Raw genomic sequence first — 21382 nt, 5'->3', positions numbered from 1 at the left:
CCCGACTAGCTCGGATAACTCCCTGACTTTCTCCTCCGGGAGAAACACCTTTTTCTGGACTGTGTCCAGGATCATCCCTAGGAACAGAAGACGAGTCGTCGGAATCAGCAGCGATTTTGGAATATTGAGAATCCAATCGTGCAGCCGCAACACTACCTGAGATAGTGCTACACCGACCTCCAACTGTTCCCTGGATCTTACCCTTATCAGGGAATCGTCCAAGTAAGGGATAACTAAAATTCCCTTCCTTCGAAGGAGTATCATCATTTCGGCCATTACCTTGGTAAAGACCCGGGGTGCCGTGGACCATCCATACGGCAGCGTCTGAAACTGATAGTGACAGTTCTGTACCATAAACCTGAGGTACACTTGGTGAGAAGGGTAAATTGGGACATGAAGGTAAGCATCCTTGATGTCCCGAGACATCATGTAGTCCCCTTCTTCCAGGTTCGCAATCACTGCTCTGAGTGACTCAATCTTGAATTTGAACCTCCGTATGTAAGTGTTCAAGATTTTAGATTTAGAATCGGTCTCACCGAGCCGTCCGGCTTCGGTACCTCAACAGTGTGGAATAATACCCCGTTCCCTGTTGCAGGAGGGGTACCTTGATTATCACCTGCTGGGAATACAGCTTGTGAATGGCTTCCAAAACTGCCTCCCTGTCAGAAGGAGACATCGGTAAAGCCGACTTTAGGAAACGGCGAGGGGGAGACGTCTCGAATTCCAATTTGTACCCCTGAGATATCACCTGAAGGATCCAGGGGTCTACTTGCGAGTGAGCCCACTGCGCGCTGAAATTAATTGAGACGGGCCCCCACCGTGCCTGATTCTGCTTGTAAAGCCCCAGCGTCATACTGAGGGCTTGGCAGAGGCGGGAGAGGGCTTCTGTTCCAGGAACTGGCTGATTTCTGCAGCCTTTTTTCCTCTCCCTCTGTCAAGGGGCAGAAATGAGGAACCTTTTGCCCGCTTGCCCACGAAAAGACTGCGCCTGATAATACGGCGTCTTCTTATGTTGAGAGGCGACCTGGGGTACAAACGTGGATTTCCCAGCTGTTGCCGTGGCCACCAGGTCTGAAAGACTGACCCCAAATAACTCCTCCCCTTAAGGCAATACTTCCAAATGCCGTTTGGAATCCGCATCACCTGACCACTGTCGTGTCCATAACCCTCTACTGGTAGAAATGGACAACGCACTTAGACTTGATGCCAGTCGGCAAATATTCCGCTGTGCATCACGCATATATAGAAATGCATCTTTTAAATGCTCTATAGGCAATAATATACTGTCCCTATCTAGGGTATCAGTATTTTCAGTCAGGGAATCCGACCACGCCAACCCAGCACTGCACATCCAGGCTGAGGCGATTGCTGGTCGCAGTATAACACCAGTATGTGTGTAAATACATTTTAGGATACCCTCCTGCTTTCTATCAGCAGGATCCTTAAGGGCGGCCATCTCAGGAGAGGGTAGAGCCCTTGTTCTTACAAGCGTGTGAGCGCTTTATCCACCCTAGGGGGTGTTTCCCAACGCACCCTAACCTCTGGCGGGAAAGGATATAATGCCAATAACATTTTAGAAATTATCAGTTGTTATCGGGGGAAACCCACGCTTCATCACACACCTCATTTAATTTCTCAGATTCAGGAAAACTACAGGTAGTTTTTCCTCACCGAACATAATACCCCTTTTTGGTGGTACTCGTATTATCAGAAATGTGTAAAACATTTTTCATTGCCTCAATCATGTAACGTGTGGCCCTACTGGAAGTCACATTTGTCTCTTCACCGTCGACACTGGAGTCAGTATCCGTGTCGGCGTCTATATCTGCCATCTGAGGTAACGGGCGCTTTAGAGCCCCTGACGGCCTATGAGACGTCTGGACAGGCACAAGCTGAGTAGCCGGCTGTCTCATTTCAACCACTGTCTTTTATACAGAGCTGACACTCCTTCCAACAGTTCATCCACTCAGGTGTCGACCCCCTAGGGGGTGACATCACTATTACAGGCAATCTGCTCCGTCTCCACATCATTTTTCTCCTCATACATGTCGACAAAAACGTACCGACATACAGCACACACACAGGGAATGCTCTGATAGAGGACAGGACCCCACTAGCCCTTTGGGGAGACAGAGGGAGAGTTTGCCAGCACACACCAGAGCGCTATATATATACAGGGATAACCTTATAGAAGTGTTTTTCCCCTTATAGCTGCTGTATCTTTTAATACTGCGCGTAATTAGTGCCCCCCTCTCTTTTTTAACCCTTTATGTAGTGTAGTGACTGCAGGGGAGAGCCAGCGAGCTTCCCTCCAACGGAGCTGTGAGGGAAAATGGCGCCAGTGTGCTGAGGAGATAGGCTCCGCCCCCTTATCGGCGGCCTTATCTCCCGTTTTTCTATGTATTCTGGCAGGGGTTAAATTCATCCATATAGCCCAGGAGCTATATGTGATGCATTTTTTTTTTTTGCCATCCAAGGTGTTTTTATTGCGTCTCAGGGCGCCCCCCCTCCCAGCGCCCTGCACCCTCAGTGACCGGAGTGTGAAGTGTGCTGAGAGCAATGGCGCACAGCTGCAGTGCTGTGCGCTACCTTGTTGAAGACAGGACGTCTTCTGCCGCCGATTTTCCGGACCTCTTCTGGCTCTGTAAGGGGGCCGGCGGCGCGGCTCTGGGACCCATCCATGGCTGGGCCTGTGATCGTCCCTCTGGAGCTAATGTCCAGTAGCCTAAGAAGCCCAATCCACTCTGCACGCAGGTGAGTTCGCTTCTTCTCCCCTTAGTCCCTCGATGCAGTGAGCCTGTTGCCAGCAGGTCTCACTGAAAATAAAAAACCTAAAACTAAACTTTTCACTAAGCAGCTCAGGAGAGCCACCTAGTGTGCACCCTTCTCGTTCGGGCACAAAAATCTAACTGAGGCTTGGAGGAGGGTCATAGGGGGAGGAGCCAGTGCACACCAGGTAGTTCTAAAGCTTTACTTTTGTGCCCAGTCTCCTGCGGAGCCGCTATTCCCCATGGTCCTAACGGAGTCCCCAGCATCCACTAGGACGTCAGAGAAAGGAGTTTTAATTATCCCGTACTTGGACGATCTCCTGATAAAGGCGAGGTCCAAGGAACAGTTGGTAGTGGGGGTAGAACTTTCTCGGGAAGTGCTGCAACAGCACGGCTGGATTCTCAATATTCCAAAGTCACAGCTGGTCCCGACGACACGTCTTCTGTTCCTGGGAATGATTCTGGACACAGACCAGAAAAAAGTGTTTCTTCCAGTGGAAAAAGCCGAGGAGTTGTCATCTCTAGTCAGAGACATCCTAAAACCGGGACAGGTGTCGGTACATCAATGCACACGAGTCCTGGGAAAAATGGTAGCTTCGAACGAAGCAATTCCATTCGGAAGGTTCCACGCAAGGACTTTCCAGTGGGACCTGTTGGACAAATGGTCCGGGTCCCATCTCCAGATGCAACAGCGGATAACCCTGTCGGCAAGAACCAAGGTGTCGCTGCTGTGGTGGCTGCAGAGGGCTCATCTACTAGAGGGCCGCAGATTTGGAATACAGGACTGGATCCTGGTGACCACGGATGCCAGCCTTCGGGGCTGGGGTGCAGTCACACAGGGAAGAAATTTCCAAGGACTGTGGTCAAATCAGGAGATTTCACTTCACATAAATATTCTGGAGCTAAGGGCCATTTACAATGCCCTAAGCCAAGCAAGGCCCCTGCTTCAGAACCAGCCGGTACTGATCCAAACAGACAACATCACGGCGGTCGCCCATGTAAACAGACAGGGCGGCACAAGAAGCAGGAGGGCAATGGCAGAAGCCACAAGGATTCTCCGATGGGCAGAGAATCATGTGTTAGCACTGACAGCAGTGTTCATTCCGGGAGTGGACAACTGGGAAGCAGACTTCCTCAGCAGGCACGACCTCCACCCGGGAGAATGGGGACTTCATCCAGAAGTCTTCCAAATGCTGGTAAACCGTTGGGAAAGACCACAGGTGGACATGATGGCGTCCCGCCTCAACAAAAAGCTAAAAAGATATTGCGCCAGGTCAAGGGACCCTCAGGCGATCGCTGTGGACGCTCTAGTAACACCATGGGTGTACCAGTCGGTTTATGTGTTTCCTCCTGTGCCTCTCATTCCCAAGGTACTGAGAATAATAAGAAGGCGAGGAGTGAAAACTATACTCGTGGTTCCGGATTGGCCAAGAAGAGCTTGGTACCCGGAACTTCAAGAGATGCTTGCAGAGGACCCTTGGCCTCTGCCGCTCAGACAAGACCTGCTGCAGCAGGGACCCTGTCTGTTCCAAGACTTACCGCGGCTACGTTTGACGGCATGGCGGTTGAACACCGGATCCTAAAGGAAAAGGGCATTCCGGAGGAAGTCATCCCTACCCTGATCAAAGCCAGGAAGGATGTCACCGCAAAACATTATCACCGCATTTGGCGGAAATATGTTGCTTGGTGTGAGGCCAAGAAGGCCCCAACGGAGGAATTTCAACTGGGTCGATTCCTGCATTTCATGCAAGCAGGAGTGACGTTGGGCCTCAAATTGGGGTCCATTAAGGTCCAGATTTCGGCCCTGTCGATTTTCTTCCAGAAAGAACTGGCTTCACTGTCTGAAGTTCAGACATTTGTCAAAGGAGTTCTGCATATTCAGCCTCCTTTTGTGCCCCCAGTGGCACCTTGGGATCTCAATGTGGTTTTGGAGTTCCTGAAATCACATTGGTTTGATCCACTTAAGACTGTGGATTTGAAATATCTCCCGTGGAAAGTGGTTATACTGTTGGCTCTGGCTTCGGCCAGGCGTGTGTCAGAATTGGCGGCTTTGTCCTGTAAAAGCCCTTATCTGATTTTCCATATGGATAGGGCAGAGTTGAGGACTCGTCCTCAGTTTCTCCCGAAGGTGGTATCAGCTTTTCACTTGAACCAACCTATTGTGGTGCCTGCGGCTACTAGGGACTTGGAGGATTCCAAGTTACTGGACGTAGTCGGGGCCCTGAAAATTTATATTTCCAGGACGGCTGGAGTCAGGAAAACTGACTCGCTGTTTATTCTATAGGCACCCAACAAGCTGGGTGCACCTGCTTCTAAGCAAACCATCGCGCGCTGGATTTGTAGCACTATTCAGCTGGTGCATTCTGCGGTGGGACTACCGCAGTCTAAATCTGTAAAAGCCCATTCCACAAGGAAGGTGGGCTCATCTTGGGCGGCTGCCCGAGGGGTCTCGGCTTTACAACTTTGCCGAGCTGCTACTTGGTCAGGGGCAAACACGTTTGCAAAATTTTATAAATTTGATACCCTGGCTGAGGAGGACCTGGAGTTCTCTCATTCGGTGCTGCAGAGTCATCCGCACTCTCCCGCCCGTTTGGGAGCTTTGGTATAATCCCCATGGTCCTTTCGGAGTCCCCAGCATCCACTAGAACGTCAGAGAAAATAAGAATTTACTCACCGGTAATTCTATTTCTCGTAGTCCGTAGTGGATGCTGGGCGCCCATCCCAAGTGCGGATTGTCTGCAATACTTGTAAATAGTTATTGTTACACAAATCGGGTTGTTATTGCGAGCCGTCTATTCAGAGGCTCCATTGTTATCATACTGTTAACCGGGGTTCCTATCACGAGTTATATGGTGTGATTGGTGTGGCTGGTATGAGTCTTACCCGGGATTCAAAATCCTTCCTTATTGTGTCAGCTCTTCCGGGCACAGTGTCCTAACTGAGGCTTGGAGGAGGGTCATAGGGGGAGGAGCCAGTGCACACCAGATAGTCCTAAATCTTTCTTTAGATGTGCCCAGTCTCCTGCGGAGCCGTCTATTCCCCATGGTCCTTACGGAGTCCCCAGCATCCACTACGGACTACGAGAAATAGAATTACCGGTGAGTAAATTCTTATTTTTTGCTAGTGTGCATGTGCCGCAATGGTACTTTTAGTGTGGGTTAGGACCGGTAGCAGAGGTGTGAAGAGAGAAATGCAGGCATGTCAGGGCGTGTCACAGTCGGCGACTGAGTCTTTCACAGTGATACTGGTCCTGGCGTCTTACTTGGGCTGTGCATTCTGAACAACCATAGGATTGCCAGATGATGTGCCTTTGTACACAGGCAGGCGGCGGATCTGAGAAGCCGGTGGTGGGTGTCTCCGTACAAATGTCTGTGCCGGCGACACTTGCATATCTGCATATCTGGTCACATTGCTGCGTACAAAGATGTAACAATCGGCGCAATTAGCACCTACCTCTGTATCAGGACAATAGTGTTTCTCTGACGTCCTAGTGGATGCTGGGAACTTCGTAAGGACCATGGGGAATAGCGGGCTCCGAAGGAGACTGGGCACATCGAAGAAAGAATTAGGACTACCTGGTGTGCACTGGCTCCTCCCTCTATGACCCTCCTCCCGGCCGAGCTGGTTGCACACTAGGGGCACTCCTGAGCTCTTAGAAAAGAAAGTATATTTTAGGTTTTTTATTTTCAGTGAGATCTGCTGGCAACAGACTCACTGCTACGAGGGACTTAGGGGAGAGAAGCGAACCTACCTGCTTGCAGCTAGCTTGGGCTTCTAGGCTACTGGACACCATTAGCTCCAGAGGGATCGAACACAGGCCCAGCCTCGGTCGTTCGGTCCCGGAGCTGCGCCGCCGTCCCCCTTGCAGAGCCAGAAGCAAGAAGATCTTCGTGGAAATCGGCGGCTGAAGACTCCGGTCTTCATTAAGGTAGCGCACAGCACTGCAGCTGTTCGCCATTGCTCCCTGTGCACACCACATACTCCGGTCACTGATGGGTGCAGGGCGCTGGGGGGGGGGCGCCCTGGGCTGAAATTAGAGTACCTTGCTGGCAAATACCACATAATATAGTCATATATGGGAGGCTATATATGTGAAAAATACCCCTGCCACATTATTTTTATAAATGCGGGAAAAGTCCGCTGAAAAGGGGCGGGGCTATCTCCCTCAGCACACTGGCGCCATTTCCTCTCACAGCTCCGCTGGAAGGATCGCTCCCCAGGCTCTCCCCTGCAGTTCCAGGCACTCTACGGTAAAAAAGAGAGGGGGGGGGGGGGCACTAAATTTAGGCGCAAATACACTATATATATATATATATATATATATATATATAGCAGCTATAGGGTAAATCACTGGTGTAGTGTAACTCCCTGTTTTTCATAGCGCTCTGGTGTGTGCTGGCATACTCTATCTCTGTCTCCCCAAAAGACTTTGTGGGGTCCTGTCCTCAGAGTATTCCCTGTGTGTGCGTGCGGTGTGTCGGTACGGCTGTGTCGACATGTTTGATGAGGAGGCTTATGTGGAGGCGGAGCAGGTGCCGATAAATGTGATGTCACCCCCTGCGGGGTCGACACCCACCTGAGTGGATGGATATGTATAAGGAATCACGTGACAGTGTCAACTCCTTACATAAGAGGTTTGACGACATAGCAGATGTGGGACAGCCGGCTTCTCAGCCCGTGCCTGCCCAGGCGTCTCAAAAGCCATCAGGGGCTGAAAAACGCCCGCTACCTCAGATGGCAGACACAGATGTCGACACGGATACTGACTCCAGTGTCGACGACGATGAGATTAGTGTACATTCCAATAGAGCCACACGTTACATGATTGCGACAATGAAAAATGTGTTGCACATTTCTGACGTTACCCCAGGTACCACAAAAAAGGGTATTATGTTTGGGGAGAAAAAGCTGCCAGTGGTTTTTCCCCCATCAGATGAGTTAAATGAAGTGTGTGAAGCAGCATGGGCTTCCCCCGATAAGAAACTTGTGGTTTCTAAAAAGTAACTAATGGCGTACCCTTTCCCGCCAGAGGACAGGATACGTTGGGAGACATCCCCTAGGGTGGATAAAGCGCTCACACGTCTATCAAAGAAGGTGGCACTACTGTCTCCGTACACGGCCGCCTTAAAGGAGCCTGCTGATAGAAAGCAGGAGGCTATCCTGAAGTCTGTGTATACACACTCAGGTATTATACTGAGACCGGCTATTGCTTCAGCATGGATGTGCAGTGCTGCAGCTGCGTGGTCAGATTCCCTGTCTGAAAATATTGATACTCTAGACAGGGACACTATATTGCTAACCATAGAGCATATTAAAGACGCAGTCTTATACATGAGAGATGCACAGAGGGATATTTGCCGACTGGCATCTAGAATTAATGCAATGTCCATCTCTGCCAGGAGAGTATTGTGGACTCGGCAGTGGACAGGTGATGCAGATTCTAAAAGGCACATGGAGGTTTTGCCTTACAAGGGTGAGGAATTGTTTGGGGACGGTCTCTCGGACCTAGTTTCCACAGCAACAGCTGGGAAGTCGACATTTTTACCCCATGTTCCCTCACAGCCAAAGAAAGCACCGTATTATCAGGTACAGTCCTTTCGGCCCCAGAAAGGCAAGCGGGTTAGAGGCGCGTCCTTTCTGCCCAGAGGCAGAGGTAGAGGGAAAAAGCTGCAACATACAGCCAGTTCCCAGGAAAAAAGGTCCTCCCCCGCTTCCTCTAAGTCCACCGCATGACGCTGGGGCTCCACAGGCGGAGCCAGGTGCGGTGGGGACCCGTCTCAGACACTTCAGCGACCAGTGGGCTCGCTCACGGGTGGATCCCTGGATTCTACAAGTGGTATCTCAGGGCTACAAGCTGCAATTCGAGACGTCTCCCCCTCGCCGTTTCTTCAAATCTGCCTTACCAACAACTCCCCCAGACAGGGAGGCAGTGCTGGAGGCGATTCACAAGCTGTATTCTCAGCAGGTCATAATCAAGGTGCCCCTCCTTCAACAAGGACGGGGTTACTATTCCACAATGTTTGTGGTACCGAAACCGGACGGTTCGGTGAGACCCATTTTAAATTTGAAATCCTTGAACACTTATATAAGAAGGTTCAAGTTCAAGATGGAATCGCTCAGGGCGGTTATTGCAAGCCTGGACGAAGGGGATTACATGGTATCACTGGACATCAAGAATGCTTACCTGCATGTCCCCATTTACCCTCCTCACAAGGAGTACCTCAGATTTGTGGTACAGGACTGTCATTACCAATTTCTAGACGTTGCCGTTTGGTCTGTCCACAGCACCGAGGGTGTTCACCAAGGTAATGGCCGAAATGATGATACTCCTTCGGAAAAAGGATTTTTAATTATCCCGTACTTGGACGATCTCCTTATAAAGGCGAGGTCCAGGGAGCAGTTGTTGGTCGGAGTAGCACTATCTCGGGAAGTGCTACAACAGCACGGCTGGATTCTGAATATTCCAAAGTCGCAGCTGGTTCCTACGACACGTCTACTGTTCCTGGGGATGGTTCTGGACACAGACCAGAAAAAAGTGTTTCTCCTGGAGGAGAAAGCCAAGGAGCTGTCATCTCTAGTCAGAGACCTCCTAAAACCGAAACAGGTGTCGGTGCATCACTACACGCGAGTCCTGGGAAAGATGGTAGCTTCTTACGAAGCAATTCCATTCGGCAGGTTCCATGCCAGGATCTTTCAGTGGGATCTGTTGGACAAGTGGTCCGGATCGCATCTTCAGATGGATCGGCTGATCACCCTGTCTCCAAGGACTGGGGTGTGTCTGCTGTGGTGGCTGCAGAGGGCTCATCTTCTAGAGGGCCGCAGATTCGGCATACAGGACTGGGTCCTGGTGACCACGGATGCCAGCCTTCGAGGCTGCGGGGCAGTCACACAGGGAGAAACTTCCAAGGACTATGGTCAAGCCAGGAGACTAACCTTCACCTAAATATTCTGGAACTAAGGGCCATTTACAATGCCCTAAGTCAGGCAAGACCCCTGCTTCAAAACCAGCCGGTGCTGATCCAGTCAGACAACATCACGGCGGTCACCCATGTAAACCGACAGGGCGGCACAAGAAGCAGGATGGCGATGGCAGAAGCCACAAGGATTCTCCGATGGGCGGAAAATCACGTGTTAGCACTGTCAGCAGTGTTCATTCCGGGAGTGGACAACTGGGAAGCAGACTTCCTCAGCAGACACAACCTCCACCCGGGAGAGTGGGGACTTCATCCAGAAGTCTTCAAAATGATTGTAAACCGTTGGGAAAGACCACAGGTGGACATGAAAAAAAAGCTGAAAAGATATTGCGCCAGGTCAAGGGACCCTCAGGCGATAGCTGTCGACGCTCTAGTGACACCATGGGTGTACCAGTCGGTTTATGTGTTCCCTCCTCTTCCTCTCATACCCAAGGTACTGAGGATAATAAGAAGGAGAAGAGTAAGAACTTTACTCATTGTTCCGGATTGGCCAAGAAGAGCTTGGTACCCAGAACTTCAAGAAATGATCTCAGAGAACCCATGGCCTCTGCCGCTCAGACAGGACCTGCTGCAGCAGGGGCCCGGTCTGTTCCAAGACTTAGCGCGGCTGCGTTTGACGGCATGGCGGTTGAACACCGGATCTTAAAGGAAAAGGGCATTCCGGAGGAAGTCATTCCTACGCTGATTAAAGCTAGGAAGGATGTGACCGCAAAACATTATCACCGCATATGGCGGAAATATGTTGCTTGGTGTGAGGCCAGGAAGGCCCCAACGGAGGAATTTCAGCTGGGTCGATTTCTGCACTTCCTACAGTCAAGGGTGACTATGGGCCTAAAATTGGGTTCCATTAAGGTCAAGATTTCGGCTCTGTCGATTTTCTTCCAAAGAGAACTGGCTTCACTGCCTGAAGTTCAGACTTTTGTTAAAGGAGTGCTGCATATTCAGCCCCCTTTTGTGCCTCCAGTGGCACCTTGGGATCTCAACGTGGTGTTGAATTTCCTTAAGTCGCATTGGTTTGAGCGAGCCCCTTAAAACCGTGGAGCTAAAATCTCACGTGGAAAGTGGTCATGCTGTTGGCCCTGGCTTCGGCCAGGCGGGTGTCAGAATTGGCGGCTTTGTCATGTAAAAGCCCTTATATCATTTTCCATATGGATAGGGCGGAATTGAGCACTCGTCCCCAATTTCTTCCTAAGGTGGTTTCAGCGTTTCATTTGAACCAACCTATTGTGGTGCCTGCGGCTACACGGGACTTGGAGGATTCCAAGTTGCTGGATGTAGTCAGGGCCCTGAAAATGTATGTTTCCAGGACGCCTAGAATCAGGAAAACTGACTCGCTGTTTATCCTGTATGCACCCAACAAGCTGGGTGCTCCTGCTTCAAAGCAGACTATTGCTCGTTGGATCTGTAGCACGATTCAGCTTGCACATTCTGCGGCCGGACTGCCGCATCCTAAATCAGTGAAAGCCCATTCCACGAGGAAGGTGGGCTCTTCATGGGCGGCTGCCTGAGGGGTCTCTGCTTTACAACTTTGCCGAGCTGCTACTTGGTCGGGGTCAAACACATTTGCAAAATTCTACAAGTTTGATACCCTGGCTGAGGAGGACCTTGAGTTTGCTCATTCGGTGCTGCAGAGTCATCCGCACTCTCCCGCCCGTTTGGGAGCTTTGGTATAATCCCCATGGTCCTTACGGAGTTCCCAGCATCCACCAGGACGTCGGAGAAAATAAGAATTTACTCACCGGTAATTCTATTTCTCGTAGTCCGTAGTGGATGCTGGGCGCCCATCCCAAGTGTGGATTGTCTGCAATACTTGTATATAGTTATTGCTTAACTAAAGGGTTATTGTTTGGAGCCATCTGTTGAGAGGCTCAGTTGTTATTCATGCTGTTAACTGGGTATAGTATCACGAGTTGTACGGTGTGATTGGTGTGGCTGGTATGAGTCTTACCCGGGATTCCAAATCCTTTCCTTATTGTGTCAGCTCTTCCGGGCACAGTTTCCTAACTGAGGTCTGGAGGTGGGGCATAGAGGGAGGAGCCAGTGCACACCAGGTAGTCCTAATTCTTTCTTAGATGTGCCCAGTCTCCTTCGGAGCCCGCTATTCCCCATGGTCCTTACGGAGTTCCCAGCATCCACTACGGACTACGAGAAATAGAATTACCGGTGAGTAAATTCTTATTTTATTATACCTACTACAACCTTTCTTATTGGTCCATTCACCGCTGTGGGGAAATTGTGCGCAGGGAGAATGCAGAATGTTACTTGACACTTGCTGTACACATTGTATAATGAAGACTCTTTTGTGAATTGAACCAATATTCAGCCAATCACAGCTTCACCTAGGAGCTAGGGAGAATACTGGGGTGTAAGGCATTAATGCATTGCAATGATTGTGACTTTTGACCATGGCCCATATGGGTCTGGGACTCCAGGTCGACAACAAAAAGGTTGACACACCTTAGGTCGACGCAAATTGGTCGACACACCTTAGGTCGACATGGGAAAAGGTCGACATGAGTTTTGTTTTTTTGTTTTTTGTCATTTTCTTCGTACAGTGACTGGGAACCCCAATTAATGCACCGCCTTCACTCGCCATGCTTCGGGCATGGTGCCTTCGCTCCGCTTCCGCTTTGCTCGGCACAGATTACCGTTCCAATCGTAGTCCACGTGGATCGTTAAGTATGAAAAGGTTCCAAAAAAGAAAAAAATCGTAAAATACTCATGACCTTGTTCCTGTCGAGCTTTCGCCCATTTCGACCTTAGGTGTGTCGACCAATTGGCGGCGACCTAATGTGTGTCGACATTTTTGTTGTCAACCTGGAGTCCGGATGCCGGCCCATACTGTGTGGAGTTTGTATATTTTCCCCGTGCTTGATTGAGTTTCCTCCCACTGTCCAAAAATATACTGGTAGGGTAACTGGCTCCCGCACAAAAAATGTAACCTAAGTGTTTGCACGTACCTGTGTTCAGGGCAGACGAGATGGGTCAGGTGTTCTTACCTGCCATCACATTCTCTGCTTCTATGTATTAGAGCCCTTTTATTTTCACCACCACCTGCTTGTGCTCACTGACTGAGACATTGCCTCCCTGCAGGATGACGGCTCGCTGAGAAAGTCGCCTGTGCAGCCAAAAGTGAGGATTAATGATCACATGGTGGCGTCCGTGCTGGTCACGTTTTTCTGCTGCTTTTTCACCGGAATCATAGCCGTGCTTTATTCTTATGCGGTAAGTCACCGGCAGGCACTGTAACGGACTAGCTTTTTCTGTGTTTAATTCTACCTAGCACAGTATATATGGATAGATTAAAGGATTTGTGAGACTGGGGTCCTCATTTAAATTAGAGCAGTCACCTAAATACAGCAGGCATTTCGCAGGCTGAGGCACTGAGTTTTCAATACAGGGGTAGGCCGGTAAAATGGCTGCCTCCACAGTATAGGTGCAGTCTACTTTTAAGAGGAGCAAGAAACCCATGAAAAGGCAGAAAGATAGGAAACGCATCTCATTGTTATCTGGAGCAAGCCTCTCCCTATAGACTTTGGTGCAGAATCAGCTAAGCGTGGTAGAGTCTCCAGCACCTGTTTTGGCGTCTCCGTGCGCTAACTCACAGGAGGCTGCGCAGAATCAGCTTACCGTAATGGCAGGATGAATTTACAACACAAGCTGCTCACACTTATTTGAATCTGCCCCCTTAATGCAACTAGATCAATTAGTCCAACCTCTAAAAGATAAATTCACATAAAGCAAAGGTTTTAAATAATTCAGAAAATACCAAATTCCAGTCCAACCTTATTGAATTACACACAAATTGCTAGGGGTGGGTGAGGACTGGATTTGGGAAACCCTGTTCTATAGTTTGACTATTGGCTTTTTGATTCCCATATCTTACATTGTGTTATTTATCATAATGAAATGCCATTTTTAAGTAACACATTTAACATATAGTAGTCTTATTTTTTTAAATCAACACTTAGAATAAATTATGACGCTCTTATGTTTGCACAATCCCTCAGATTTACTTTTTACCCAAATAACTATCAGAATGGAGAGACACGAGGATAGATGCCCTGCCTGTGAATGTACAGTAAATAACTGTGCCATTTGCCAATAGAAGCGATTTCAGTTCTACCGTAGGCCTACAAACCTGACTAATGCACAGATGTTATTACACAGGGGCCGTGGTGAGGGGAGGGGGAGGGGTTTAAGCCTAGGAGCCTAATTGCTGGAGTAGGTGAAAAATAAAACCTATAAAGTAAGATTTCTCTGACATCCTAGTGGATGCTGGGAACTCCGTAAGGACCATGGGGAATAGACGGCTCCGGAGGAGACTGGGCACATCTAAAGAAAGATTTAGGACTATCTGGTGTGCACTGGCTCCTCCCCCGATGACCCTCCTCCAAGCCCCAGTTAGATTTCTGTGCCCGTCCGAGCTGGATGCACACTAGGGGCTCTCCTGAGCTCCTAGAAAGAAAGTATAGTTTAGGTTTTTTATTTTACAGTGAGACTTGCTGGCAACAGGCTCACTGCAACGAGGGACTAAGAGGAGAAGAAGCGAACCTACCTAACTGGTGGTAGCTTGGGCTTCTTAGGCTACTGGACACCATTAGCTCCAGAGGGATCGCACACAGGACCCAACGTCGTCGTCCGGAGTCGCACCGCCGTCCCCTTTACAGAGCCAGAAGCAAGAAGGTCCGGAAAATCGGCGGCTGAAGACTTCTGTCTTCTCCAAGGTAGCGCACGGCACTGCAGCTGTGCGCCATTGCTCCTCATGCACACCACACACTGCGGTCACTGATGGGTGCAGGGAGCTGTGGGGGGCGCCATGAGCAGCAATATTTACACCTTGGCTGGCAAAACTAACACCATATATAACCCCAGGGGCTATATAGGTGTAAAAATACCCCTGCCAGAATTACAAAAACAGCGGGAGAAAGCCAGACGAAAAAGGGGCGGAGCCATCTCCCTCAGCACACTGGCGCCATTTTCCCTCACAGCTCCGCTGGAAGGATCGCTCCCTGGCTCTCCCCTGCAGTCCTGCACTACAGAAAGGGTTAAAAAGAGGGGGGGGGGGGCACAAAAATTAGGCGCAGTATATTATAATAATGCAGCTGTAAGGGAAAACACTCTCTATAGGTGATATCCCTGTGATATATAGCGCTCTGGTGTGTGCTGGCATACTCTCCCTCTGTCTCCCCAAAGGGCTTTGTGGGGTCCTGTCCTCTGTCAGAGCATGCCCTGTGTGTGTGCTGTGTGTCGGTACTGCTGTGTCGACATGTATGAGGAGGATAATGATGTGGAGGCGGAGCAAATGCCTGTGAATGTGATGTCATCCCCTGCGGGGTCGACACCGGTGTGGATGGACTTATGGAAGGAATTACGTGACCGTGTCAACTCCTTACATAAAAGGTTTGACGACATAGGACAGCCGGCTACTCAGCTTGTGCCTGTCTCAGTTGTCATCAGGGGCCTTAAAACGCCCGCTACCTCAGGTGACAGACACAGATGTCGACACGGATACCGACTCCAGTGTCGACGACGATGAGACTAGTGTACCCTCCAATAGGTCCACCCGTTACATGATTGAGACAATGAAAAATGTATTACACATTTCTGATAATACCCCAGGTACCACAAAAAAGGGTACTATGTTTGGTGAGAGAACTACCAGTAGTTTCTCTGACGTCCTAGTGGATGCTGGGAACTCCGTAAGGACCATGGGGAATAGCGGCTCCGCAGGAGACTGGGCACAAAAGTAAAAGCTTTTAGGTCACCTGGTGTGCACTGGCTCCTCCCCCTATGACCCTCCTCCAAGCCTCAGTTAGATTTTTGTGCCCGGCCGAGAAGGGTGCATGCTAGGTAGCTCTCCAGAGCTGCTTAGAGTAAAAGTTTTAAATAGGTTTTTTTATTTTCAGTGAGACCTGCTGGCAACAGGCTCACTGCATCGTGGGACTAAAGGGAGAAGAAGCGAACTCACCTGACTGCAGAGTGGATTGGGCTTCTTGGCTACTGGACATTAGCTCCAGAGGGACGATCACAGGTTCAGCCTGGATGGGTCCCGGAGCCGCGCCGCCGGCCCCCTTACAGAGCCAGAAGAGCGAAGAGGTCCGGAAAAATCGGCGGCAGAAGACGTTCCTGTCTTCAATAAGGTAGCGCACAGCACTGCAGCTGTGCGCCATTGCTCTCAGCACACTTCACACTCCGGTCACTGAGGGTGCAGGGCGCTGGGGGGGAGCGCCCTGAGACGCAATAAAACATGTTTAAACCTTATATGGCTAAAGAAATACATCGCATATAGCTCCTGAGCTATATGGATGCATTTCACCCCTGCCAGTTTTCCTAAAAAAGCGGGAGAAAAGGCCGCCGTGAAGGGGGCGGAGCCTATCTCCTCAGCACACAAGCGCCATTTTCCCTCACAGTTCCGCTGGAAGGAAGGCTCCCTGACTCTCCCCTGCAGTCCTGCTACAGAATCAGGGTAAAACAAGAGAGGGGGGGCACTAATTGGCAGAAAATACATATACAGCAGCTATAGAAGGGAGAAACACTTATATAAGGTTATCCCTGCATATATATAGCGCTCTGGTGTGTGCTGGCAAACTCTCCCTCTGTCTCCCCAAAGGGCTCGTGGGGTCCTGTCCTCTATCAGAGCATTCCCTGTGTGTGTGCTGTGTGTCGGTACGATTGTGTCGACATGTATGAGGAGGAAAATGATGTGGAGGCGGAGCAATTGCCTGTAATAGTGATGTCACCCCCTAGGGAGTCGACACCTGACTGGATGGTCGTATGGAAGGAATTACGTGACAGTGTCAGCACTTTGCAAAAAACTGTTGACGACATGAGACAGCTGGCAAATCAGTTAGTGCCTGTCCAGGCGTCTCAAACACCGTCAGGGGCTCTAAAGCGCCCGTTACCTCAGATGGTCGACACAGACCCAGACACGGATACTGACTCCAGTGTCGACGGTGACGAGACAAACGTAATGTCCAGTAGGGCCACACGTTATGATCACGGCAATGAAGGAGGCTTTGAACATTTCTGATACTACAAGTACCACAAAAAAGGGTATTATGTGGGGTGTGAAAAAACTACCCATAGTTTTTCCTGAATCAGATGAATTAAATGAGGTGTGTGACAAAGCGTGGGTTTCCCCCGATAAAAAACTGCTGATTTCTAATAAATTATTGGCATTATACCCTTTCCCGCCAGAGGTTAGGGCGCGTTGGGAAACACCCCCTAGGGTAGATAAGGCGCTCACACGCTTATCAAAACAAGTGGCGTTACCGTCTCCTGATACGGCCGCCCTCAAGGAACCAGCTGATAGAAAGCTGGAAAATATCCTAAAAGGTATATACACACATACTGGTGTTATACTACGACCAGCAATCGCCTCAGCCTGGATGTGCAGTGCTGGAGTGGCTTGGTCGGATTCCCTGACTGAAAATATTGATACCCTGGATAGGGACAGTATATTATTGACTATAGAGCATTTAAAGGATGCATTACTATATATGCGAGATGCACAGAGGGATATTTGCACCCTGGCATCAAGAGTAAGTGCGTTGTCCATTTCTGCCAGAAGAAGTTTATGGACACGACAGTGGTCAGGTGATGCGGATTCAAAACGGCATATGGAAGTTTTGCCGTATAAAGGGGAGGAGTTATTTGGGGTCGGTCTATCAGACCTGGTGGCCACGGCGACGGCTGGGAAATCCACCTTTTTACCCCAGGTCACCTCTCAGCAGAAAAAGACACCGTCTTTTCAAACTCAGTCCTTTCGTCCCCATAAGGGCAAGCGGGCAAAAGGCCACTCATTTCTGCCCCGGGGCAGAGGAAGGGGAAAAAGACTGCAGCAAGCAGCCTCTTCCCAGGATCAGAAGCCCTCCCCCGCTTCTGCCAAGTCTTCAGCATGACGCTGGGGCTTTACAAGCGGACTCAGGCACGGTGGGGGCCCGTCTCAAAAATTTCAACGCGCAGTGGGCTCACTCGCAAGTGGACCCCTGGATCCTGCAGGTAGTATCACAGGGGTACAAACTGGAATTCGAGACGTCTCCCCCTCGCCGGTTCCTGAAGTCTGCTCTACCAACGTCTCCCTCCGACAGGGAGGCAGTATTGGAAGCTATTCACAAGCTGTATTCCCAGCAGGTGATAATCAAGGTACCCCTCCTACAACAGGGAAAGGGGTATTATTCCACGCTGTTTGTGGTACCGAAGCCGGACGGCTCGGTGAGACCGATTTTAAATCTGAAATCATTGAACACTTACATAAAAAGGTTCAAATTCAAGATGGAATCACTCAGAGCAGTGATAGCGAACCTGGAAGAAGGGGACTATATGGTGTCTCTGGACATCAAAGATGCTTATCTCCATGTCCCAATCTACCCTTCTCACCAAGGGTACCTCAGGTTTGTGGTACAGAACTGTCATTATCCGTTTCAGACGCTGCCGTTTGGGTTGTCCACGGCACCACGGGTCTTTACCAAGGTAATGGCCGAAATGATGATTCTTCTTCGAAGAAAAGGCGTCTTAATTATCCCTTACTTGGACGATCTCCTGATAAGGGCAAGGTCCAGGGAACAGTTAGAGGTCGGAGTAGCACTATCTCAGGTGGTGCTACGTCAGCACGGGTGGATTCTAAATATTCCAAAATCGCAGCTGATTCCAACAACACGTCTACTGTTCCTAGGGATGATTCTGGACACAGTCCAGAAAAAGGTGTTTCTCCCGGAGGAGAAGGCCAGGGAGTTATCCGAGCTAGTCAGGAACCTCCTGAAACCAGGACAAGTGTCAGTGCATCAATGCACAAGGGTCCTGGGAAAGATGGTGGCTTCTTACGAAGCGATTCCATTCGGAAGATTCCATGCAAGAACGTTTCAGTGGGATCTGCTGGACAAATGGTCCGGATCGCATCTTCAGATGCATCAGCGGATAACCCTATCTCCAAGGACAAGGGTGTCTCTCCTGTGGTGGTTGCAGAGTGCTCATCTTCTAGAGGGCCGCAGATTCGGCATTCAGGACTGGATTCTGGTGACCACGGATGCCAGCCTGAGAGGCTGGGGAGCAGGCACACAGGGAAGAAACTTCCAGGGCTTGTGGTCAAGCATGGAAACGTCTCTTCACATAAATATCCTGGAACTAAGGGCAATTTACAATGCCCTAAGTCAAGCAAGGCCTCTGCTTCAGGGTCAGTCGGTTTTGATCCAATCGGACAACATCATGGCAGTCGCCCACGTAAACAGACAGGGCGGCACAAGAAGCAGGAGGGCAATGGCAGAAGCTGCAAGAATTCTTCGCTGGGCGGAAAATCATGTGACAGCACTGTCAGCGGTGTTCATTCCGGGAGTGGACAACTGGGAAGCAGACTTCCTCAGCAGACACGACCTCCACCCGGGGGAGTGGGGACTTCACCCAGAAGTCTTCCACGTGATTGTAAACCGTTGGGAAAAACCAAAGGTGGACATGATGGCGTCTCGTCTCAACAAGAAACTAGACAGATATTGCGCCAGGTCAAGGGACCCTCAGGCAATAGCGGTGGACGCTCTGGTAACACCGTGGGTGTACCAGTCAGTGTATGTGTTCCCTCCTCTGCCTCTCATACCCAAAGTACTGAGAATCATAAGAAGGAGAGGAGTAAGAACTATACTCGTGGCTCCGGATTGGCCAAGAAGGACTTGGTACCCGGAACTTCAAGAGATGCTCACGGAGGACCAGTGGCCTCTACCTCTCAGAAAGGACCTGCTCCAGCAGGGACCTTGTCTGTTCCAAGACTTACCGCGGCTGCGTTTGACGGCATGGAGGTTGAACGCCGGATCCTGAAGGAAAAAGGCATTCCAGATGAAGTCATCCCTACCCTGGTCAAGGCCAGAAAGGATGTAACCGCAAAACATTATCACCGCATTTGGCGAAAATATGTTGCGTGGTGTGAGGCCAAGAAGGCCCCTACAGAGGAATTTCAACTGGGTCGTTTCCTGCATTTCCTGCAAACAGGACTATCTATGGGCCTAAAATTAGGGTCCATTAAGGTTCAAATTTCGGCCCTGTCAATCTTCTTCCAAAAAGAACTGGCTTCAGTGCCTGAAGTTCAGACGTTTGTCAAAGGGGTACTGCATATACAGCCTCCTTTTGTGCCTCCAGTGGCACCTTGGGATCTCAATGTAGTGTTGAGTCTCCTAAAATCACATTGGTTTGAACCACTCACCACTGTGGAATTGAAATATCTCACATGGAAAGTGGTCATGCTGTTAGCCCTGGCTTCAGCCAGGCGTGTCTCTGAATTGGCGGCTTTATCATATAAAAGCCCTTACCTAATTTTTCATTCAGACAGGGCAGAACTGAGGACTCGCCCTCAATTTCTCCCTAAGGTGGTTTCAGCGTTTCACATGAACCAGCCTATTGTGGTACCTGCGGCTACTAGGGACTTGGAGGACTCCAAGTTGCTGGACGTAGTCAGGGCCCTGAAAATATGTTTCCAGGACGGCTGGAGTCAGAAAATCTGACTCGCTGTTTATCCTGTATGCACCCAACAAGCTGGGTGCTCCTGCTTCTAAGCAGACGATTGCTCGTTGGATTTGTAGTACAATTCGGCTTGCACATTCTGTGGCAGGCCTGCCACAGCCAAAATCTGTAAAAGCCCATTCCACAAGGAAAGTGGGCTCATCTTGGGCGGCTGCCCGAGGGGTCTCGGCTTTACAACTTTGCCGAGCAGCTACTTGGTCAGGGGCAAACACGTTTGCTAAATTTTACAAATTCGATACCCTGGCTGAGGAGGACCTGGAGTTCTCTCATTCGGTGCTGCAGAGTCATCCGCACTCTCCCGCCCGTTTGGGAGCTTTGGTATAATCCCCATGGTCCTTACGGAGTTCCCAGCATCCACTAGGACGTCAGAGAAAATAAGAATTTACTTACCGATAATTCTATTTCTCATAGTCCGTAGTGGATGCTGGGCGCCCATCCCAAGTGCGGATTGTCTGCAATACTTGTATATAGTTATTGTTACAAAAATCGGGTTGTTTTTTGTTGTGAGCCATCTTTTCAGAGGCTCCTACGTTTATCATACTGTTAACTGGGTTCAGATCACAAGTTGTACGGTGTGATTGGTGTGGCTGGTATGAGTCTTACCCGGGATTCAAGATCCTTCCTTATTATGTACGCTCGTCCGGGCACAGTATCCTAACTGAGGCTTGGAGGAGGGTCATAGGGGGAGGAGCCAGTGCACACCAAGTGACCTAAAAGCTTTTACTTTTGTGCCCAGTCTCCTGCGGAGCCGCTATTCCCCATGGTCCTTACGGAGTTCCCAGCATCCACTACGGACTATGAGAAATAGAATTATCGGTAAGTAAATTCTTATTTTTTCCTGCATCTGAGGAATTAAATGAGGTGTGTGAGGAAGCGTGGACTTCCCCCGATAAGAAATTGATTATTTCTAAACGGTTATTGGCAGCGTACCCTTTCCCGCCAGAGGATAGGTCACGTTGGGAAATACCCCCTAGGGTAGATAAAGCGCTCACACGCTTATCAAAAAGGGTGGCACTACCGTCTCCGGATACGGCCACTCTGAAGGAACCTGCTGATAGAAAGCAGGAGGTTACCCTAAAGGCTATATACACACACTCGGGCATTATATTGCGACCAGCCATTGCTTCGGCATGG

At 49.9% G+C, this 21382-nt stretch overlaps 1 long non-coding RNA gene across 1 annotated transcript in view; it reads left to right on the top strand.

Moving 5' to 3' along the window:
• LOC134947513 (uncharacterized) overlaps positions 1 to 21382 on the top strand; it is a 144414-nt gene that overhangs the window by 82892 nt on the left and 40140 nt on the right. Inside the window, exon 2 of the long non-coding RNA XR_010182591.1 lies at positions 12836 to 12967. This is a non-coding gene — a long non-coding RNA (uncharacterized LOC134947513). The remainder of the gene's footprint in view (positions 1 to 12835; positions 12968 to 21382) is intronic.

The sequence above is a fragment of the Pseudophryne corroboree genome, chromosome 8 (genome assembly GCF_028390025.1).
Source record: "Pseudophryne corroboree isolate aPseCor3 chromosome 8, aPseCor3.hap2, whole genome shotgun sequence".
In the NCBI taxonomy this organism is placed as follows: domain Eukaryota; kingdom Metazoa; phylum Chordata; class Amphibia; order Anura; family Myobatrachidae; genus Pseudophryne; species Pseudophryne corroboree.
Note: the sequence above shows the minus strand (reverse complement) of the source record. Positions and strands in the feature narration are given on the sequence as shown.